Genomic DNA, 7,102 nt, shown 5'->3' on the forward strand with positions numbered 1-7,102 from the left:
ATATCTGAGAAAATAGACATCATACACCTTTGGAAAGTGGCAGGGGCATTACAAAGTYCAAAAGGCATTCTTCTAAAAGCAAAAGTTCCATATGGACATGTGAAAGTAGTCTTTTCCTGATCATCCGGTGCTATGGCAATCTAATTGTAACCGGAGTAGCCATCTAAGAAACAATAAAACTCTTTTCCTACTAGTCTATCTAACATTTGGTCAATGAAGGGTAATGGAAAATGGTCTTTTTGAGTGGCTTTATTAAGCCTTCTATAGTCCATACATATCCTCCAACTAGTTACTGTTCTAGTAGGTATAAGTTCATTCTTCTCATTTGGTACAACAGTGACTCCACCCTTTTTGGGTACACATTGCACAGGACTGACACATGTACTACTAGCAATTGGATAAATTATGCCAACGTCAAGCCATTTTAAAATCTCTTTTTTGACAACCTTCTTCATGACAGGATTAAGCCTTCTTTGAGGCTCAACGGAGGTGAAACTTTTGTCTTCCAAAATAATTTTATGTTGACAAATGGTGGGACTTATCCCTTTGAGGTCAGCAATGGTCCATCCTATGGCCCTGGTATGAAGTTTCAACATGTCAACCAACTTTTCTTCTTGGTCAGCTTCTAATGATGATGAAATAATGACTGGCAACTTCCCTGAATCTCTTAAAAAAGCATACTTCAAATGTGAGGGAAGTTGTTTTAACTCTAAATCTGGGGCAACATCTAAGGAAGGAACAAGAATCTTCCTATCCTCAGTTTCTAAAACTTCAAAAGCAGCAGATTCTTCCAGTGTTTCTATTTCCTCAAAATCTTCCTCTCCATCACTGTCAGACTCAGATAAACCTAAGATTTCCCCCAAATTTTTTTCTTGACACCAGGTTTCTAGAGACTCAAAGTAGAACACTCTTCTCTTTCTTCAGGGTACCTAAGAGAATTAAAAACATTAAAAGTCACTTGTTGGTCTTGGACTCTCATGGTTAATTTTCCCTTCTGTACATCTATCAATGTTCTGCCAGTAGCTAGGAAAGGTCTCTCTAAAATGATGGGAATGTCTTTGTCGGCTTCAAAGTCTAGGATGATAAAATCAGCTGGGAAAATAAACTTATCAACTTGAACTAGGACATCTTCAATCTTTCCTCTGGGATAGGCCATGGACTTATCAGCTAATTGTAGAGTTACAGTTGTAGGTCTAACTTTACCTATGCCTAGGGTATTGCAGACAGATAAAGGCATCAGGTTTATACTAGCACCTAAGTCACAAAAAGCTTTTCCTATCTCTTTTCCTCCAATTGAACAAGGGATTGTAAAACTTCCAAGATCTTTTATCCTAGGAGGAATTTTACTGGACAACAAAGCACTGCAACCTTCATTCAGAGCCACAGTCTCATATTCAGTCAACTTTTTCTTTTTACTCAAAATGTCTTTTAAAAACTTTGCATAACTTGGCATCTTCTCAATAGCTTCAACCAAGGGTATGTTTATGTCCAACTATTTAAAAACATCAAGAAACTTTTTAAATTGTAATTCTTCCTTTTGATTCCTTAATATTTGGGGATAAGGAATATAAGGAGTGACTGGAATAGGAGACGTAGTCTTTTGAAGAGTTGGTGCTGGAATCAATTTCAAAACTGGTCTTACAATTGGTTCTGATTCAGTTCTATCAGGGATTATAGGACTGGTCTGGTCATTTATTGCAGGACTGTCACCATATTGTGACACTTCCACTACAACACTTTCTTTGGGAGTCTGAGTTGTCTTGGGTTCATCACGAAATAATAGTGGAAAATCTGATCTTTCTGGAACGGCCGTACTATCTATGGGCCTGACTATGGGTTGAGGCTCACTAGTACTCACAAGAATGGTAATCACAAAATCTGGTACAGATGTAACAAAATCTTGTTCTACATTTTTCTTTTCAATCTCTGCTTTGTTTGGTTCTTTTTGTTCTTTTTGGGTATTTTCTAAATAACTCTTTCCACTCCTTAACGTAACAACCTTAACATGCTCTTTTCCTTCCCTCTGAGGTATCTCTGTATCACTAGGTAGAGTACCTACTGGTCTTTTTCTTATCTCCAAAGTCATTTGTTCCATTTGAGTTTCGAGATTTTTAATTGAAGCTTGAATTTGGGTTATAAAACCCTTCATCATTGCTTCCAAAAAAGTAGATGATTCAGCTTGCTGTTTGGGCTTGCTTTGGAAAGAAGACTGATGATTCTGAAAATTAGCTTGTTGATTATTATGATTGCCTTGATGCGCTTGTGAGTGAAAATTAGATTGACCTTGTTGTTGAAAATTGAACTGTCCTTACGGTTGAAAATTGGACTGTTCTTGCGGTTGAAAATTGGACTGTCCTTGAGGCTTTTGCATTGGTGGGTTAAGAGCTGGACTATGGTACGAAAAATTTGGATGATTTCGCCATCCAGGATTATAAGTCTGCGAAAATGGTCCAGTCTTGTTGACATAATTTACATGCTCAGGATTTCCAGGACAATGTTCAAAAGAGTGACCTTCATCACAGTACACGCATTGCACAGATTGAACATTAGGATTAAAGGTATTAGCATCAGATTGCACATGTGGGCTAGATGTTAGATTTGAAATTAGCTTAGTGATCTGAGCTGTTAATGCTGAAACAACATCTACCTCATTTATTCCGGCTGTTTTCTTCAGTGGCATTGCACGTGGGTCAGACCATTGTCCGTTATTATTAGAAATATTTTCAAGTATGTCAAAACCTTCATTATAGGTACAAGCTGTGAAAGCTCCGCCTGCAGTAGCATCGAGCATTTGTCTAGCAACGATATTTAAGCCATTGTAAAATGTCTCTAGCTGTATACAGTACGGAATGCCATGGTGAGGGCATTTTCTCAGCAGCTCTTTATACATTTCCCATGCATCAGGAACTGCTTCATCATCCAATTGTCTAAAAGTACAGATTTCATTCCTGGACTTAGCATTCCTCGTGGGTAGAAAATACTTTTTCAAAAACTTTTCTGCCATTTCATTCCATGTAGTCACTGATTCTGGTTGCAAAGAATTGTACCATGCTTTTGCTCGATCCCTTAGTGAAAATGGAAAAAGTTTTAGTCTCAGAGCATCGTCTGAAACATTAAGGATGAGAAAAGAGTCTGTGATTTCCATAAAAGAAAGCAGATGAGAATGAGGATCTTCAGAAGATAAACCAGCGTACTGGCCGTTTGTTTGAAGCATTTGAAACATCAGTGGTTTAAGTGAAAAATGGATGGCACCAATGGTAGGTTTACGTATTCCTGTGTGTAATTGAGTTAAGTTAGGAATAGCATACGCCATAATGCCACCATTTTTAGCATTTGCAAGACGAAAGATGTTTTGAGCCTCATCCTCATATGGAATATTTGGTTCATTTCTATTTATACCTTCTCCGTCAATAATCACATTTTCAGCCATTGTTTCAGATTTTAAAGCTCGAAGAGCTCTTTGCACTCTTCTTCGTTGTCTAAAAGTTTGTTCAATATCCGGATCAAGTGGAAAAAATTCACCGTCCGACAGCCTTGGCATACATGGTGCGTTCAAAAAGATGGTAGAAAAAGTAACCTTTATAAACTTTACCTTAAAAAGAAAAACTTCAGCGTGCTATCCCCGGCAGCGGCGCCAAAAACTTGTTCGTCGGTTTATTCAACCTTAGATTTCAACACAAAAATAGAACTCGGTGCATGTATACACCTTGAACTACTGTCGTCTCGTAACAAGTAATAATGGTATAAGTACCAGATATCGTTCCCACATAGATAGCTTGTAAAGTTCTTCAAAAGTCCAGTTTATAAAAACTAATTTCAGATGGCGAATCGAAGAATTTGATTTATCTAAAATTGGGTGATTTGATTAACAACTAAGGAAAATATCAATCTTAAAAAGAAGCACAGGGTGCAAAGGTTGATTAATATATTAAACAAATGATTCAGCAAAAAGTTGACATAGCATTCCTGTCACAATTATCTAAATCAATAAATGATTTTATATAATTGTCACAGTATCAACTATCGGGTCAAACGGCCTCTCAAGAGCACACACCGGTCAAGGTGCTATCGATACGATATCATTTATGTTAAACGTCGTGAATCCAAGCACAACACAGTATTAATTTTAATGTAATCATCAAATGAAATATTAAGCACCTGAAACAAATAGTAGACTATAATGCTAATAAGACACCTTGGTACTTTCACATCGGCTTTGGTCTTACTTTCCTGTTACACCCCAAGCTATAGCATTTAGCCCATCATCGGTTTCTTCTCTCGAATGATGTAAGAACTGAAAAAATAAATAACTGATACGGAAAAGTAAATTGCAGAAATAAATTACAAGAAATTAAAATATTGGAATTTAAAGTACTGGAAATTAAATGACAGGAATATAAATGACTGAAAGTAAATTGCTGGAAATTAAATTGCAGAAAGGTAAATTGCAGTAAAGTAAAATGCAGAAAAGTAAAATGCAGAAAAGTAAAGACTGAAATATAAAAGACTGAAATATAAAGACTGAAATGTAAATGACTGACATATAAAGACTGAAATGTGAAGGACTGAAATTAAATTACTAATAACTAAATATTATTAATTAACATTAATCTAGGTAATGATGTAAAGAAAGTACTTGATGAGATGGAGATGTGACAAATGAAAAGATGGAAAGAAGAGAAGTTGACTTTGAAGAAACTTGCAAGACAAGTAACAAAACTTGGAAAACAAGTTTCGTTACTAAGACCGAAAAGTTACTTGCAAAGTCTTAAGAACAGAGTATTTAGTCTACGTAAATTAGTCGTGACCAATAAAGGATGAAATCCAATGTAAAGCAATAGAGATCGACTAATTTGTAACTTGTAGCAAAAGTTAGGAAACGTAACGTAACTTGGAAATAAAAACAGAAATGAGATGAAGATAAAATACGAGTACTTGAATTAAACTTGAAAGAGCAATCACAAATTCACTTCACAAAAATCGATTCTTGGTTGGGAGCAAGAAAACTGAAAGCATGAAACCGAAAGCAATAATCTAGAGAGTATTTAATCCAAAGATTATATGTGTAAAATGGTAGAAAGCATAAGTAAGTGTATAGAAAACAAAGCCTTAAGCCTCTATTTATAGGCTAAGGGAGTTTGCACAATGGGAGCCACCTAATAAGACAAAAGGAGCTTCAAAAATGGTCTTTGACCAGGCCCAAGGCCGTTGACCCAGCAGCTTCAAGGGAACAGCCCAAGAATTTTCGGCCCAGGCAAAACGTGCAGCTCATGGACAGGTGCTATAGGATTCTGCCACACCTGCTCCTACAGGACTGCTACAGGATTTGGCCCAAAAATCATCAAAAACCTAAATAAACAGAGAATTAACATTAGATATGTTATATTACCACTAATATATGAAAATGTCATAAAAATACTCAATTAAGACACTAATGGGCAAATAAAACAAGTGAAAATGATTAAGAAAATGATGTAATAAGGTTAATAAATTAACACTTATCACACCCCCAAACTTGCATTGTTGTTTGTCCCCAAACAACAGAAAATGACAAATTAAAAGACTCAAATTTCTAATAAACTAAAAAAATGAGCATAAATATTCCATAGCCAAAGTATGCATATTTTTTGAATTTTTTTGAATGGAAGTGTTATACTCTTGACTTGATGCTTGATATCCATAGTCCTTCATAAACCTAGCTCCCTGATACATACTAAGTATTTAGTACGTAAAGTACCTTTTATGGACTCAAGCATCCAAAGTATCCTGAAAAGGTATGCAAATTGCAGAGGTCCATTTATGGACTCAAGCAAGCATCTCATAGTTGGAATCTTCGTTTTGACTAGAAAATCAAGGAGTTTGATTTTTGTAAAAAACGAAGATGAACCTTGTGTATACAATAAGATCAGTGGGAGCATAATAGTATTCTTGATCCTATATTTTGATGACATATTGATTATTAGAAACGACATCCCAATGCTTGAAGGAGTAAAAGTATGGCTAGGGAAGTGTTTTGCGATGAAGGATCTAGGAGAGGCAACATATATCCTTGGAATAAAGTGTTGGCCAGATGTGACAGTAGAACAAGGTAAAGGAATTGAAAATGAGAGATTTGTAGAAGAAGATGGATAGAAATTGGCACCGCTTTCTTTATTGAATACAAACTCTTTCAAAAACCTAATCGATTCTCATGTGATGTTTGTGTGTATTTTGTGTATCTGATATGTGTCAAAATTCCCTTCTACTCTATGTCTATATCATCGCTTATATAGGAAATATTTACATGGTAAATGAATCCTATAAATATGGAAATAATCGTTGTCGAAAATAGGACCAACACTATCCTTCTGGATTCAGTTTGCATGCACTTGGTTGTTCTGAGTATAGTTGTTCAGATCATGGAACAACTAGATGAGTGGTTCGGTTATATTTCACACATTTAGACTTAATGAAATTGGGCCACAAAGCAAGTATACAATACGACCCAACGTCGTCTTTCCAAGTAATAAAGTGGTACAAGTAACGAATTATCGTCCACAGAGATTGTAGCCAAAGTTAGATTAGAGTCCAATGAAAGAGATGATTTCAGATGATGATTTTGAAGACTTTTGTTTGACTTTAAGGTTAATCCAAACAGAATACAGAGTATATAAAAGAAGCAAGGGTGTAAGACTTAAGGTGAGACCCAAACACAAATTCCAGCAGCCAGTGCTATAGGAATGCTACAGCAAGCAGTGTTTCGAAACTAAGTTCCACCATCTATTTTGAAGGCATTCCTCTCGGACTTCACCATTCCACTATCTTATAGCTTTCCACCCATATCTCTATGTGGTGTCCGGACCGGGGATAGTGACACGATGGTGTTTTCAAAATATATGGATAAAAAAATTTCTTTATTAAAAATCACTCTCTCGAGTCGATTCCCATATCATTCGAGTTGGCGTGTTCTTGATAGTTCATCTCTGAATCTATCACACTTTGACACTTTCGAAGAGTGACCAACCCGTCGGGAGTTAAGTTTTGAAAAACATAAATGACAAGTCTCCTTGTCGGCAACTTTCTCAAGTCTACCTCTTATGTCATTCAAGTTGACGTGCTTAAT

The 7,102-nt window shown here is 36.1% G+C and overlaps 1 non-coding gene across 1 annotated transcript; it reads left to right on the forward strand.

Annotated features, from left to right (window-relative positions):
- The first annotated feature begins 2,849 nt into the window (after nucleotides 1–2,849).
- On the forward strand, nucleotides 2,850–2,956 carry LOC112513924. The gene has a single exon (XR_003069382.1). It is a non-coding gene; the product is annotated as a small nucleolar RNA R71 (small nucleolar RNA).
- The last annotated feature ends 4,146 nt before the right edge of the window (nucleotides 2,957–7,102 follow it).

This window comes from Cynara cardunculus (genome assembly GCF_001531365.2).
Source record: "Cynara cardunculus var. scolymus isolate 2C chromosome LG 5, CcrdV1, whole genome shotgun sequence".
In the NCBI taxonomy this organism is placed as follows: Eukaryota; Viridiplantae; Streptophyta; class Magnoliopsida; order Asterales; family Asteraceae; genus Cynara; species Cynara cardunculus.